The sequence below is a fragment of the Tupaia chinensis genome, unplaced genomic scaffold (assembly GCF_000334495.1).
Source record: "Tupaia chinensis unplaced genomic scaffold, TupChi_1.0 Scaffold145807_1, whole genome shotgun sequence".
NCBI lineage: Eukaryota > Metazoa > Chordata > Mammalia > Scandentia > Tupaiidae > Tupaia > Tupaia belangeri.
The window spans coordinates 1-412 of record NW_006205665.1 but is presented as its reverse complement, the minus strand read 5'-3'; positions in this window follow the sequence as shown (position 1 = coordinate 412).

Sequence of the window (412 nt, the reverse complement as noted above, 5' to 3'; positions counted from 1 at the left end):
CCACAGGCCTCCAGGGGTTGCCCCCCTAAGCAGCAGCAAGAGGCTGCTCCAGGGGAGGAATCTGGCTGGAAAAGGGAAACAGGCAGCTGAAGGTCTTTCCTTGGCGGAACTGGCTCCGGGAGATGGCTATCCAGGTCTGGGGTGAACCCTCTGGCAGAGAAGATGCGCAATATTACTTCTCATTGGAGCCATGGCTTGTGGGTTAAGACAGCCAGACCCCACATGGCCAACTCTGGTTCCAGTCCAGACCAGTGACTTAAAAAGCATGCCAGGCACATGTGCGTATGTGCCCAAATTCCTGACAAAATGGAGAGATGGGGAGAAGGGATCGTGCATCGGATTGTGCAAGACCATTCCATATGTGGAGTACTTTCCCCCTCCCTGTCTCTCTTCTTTCTGTCTCTGACGAGTG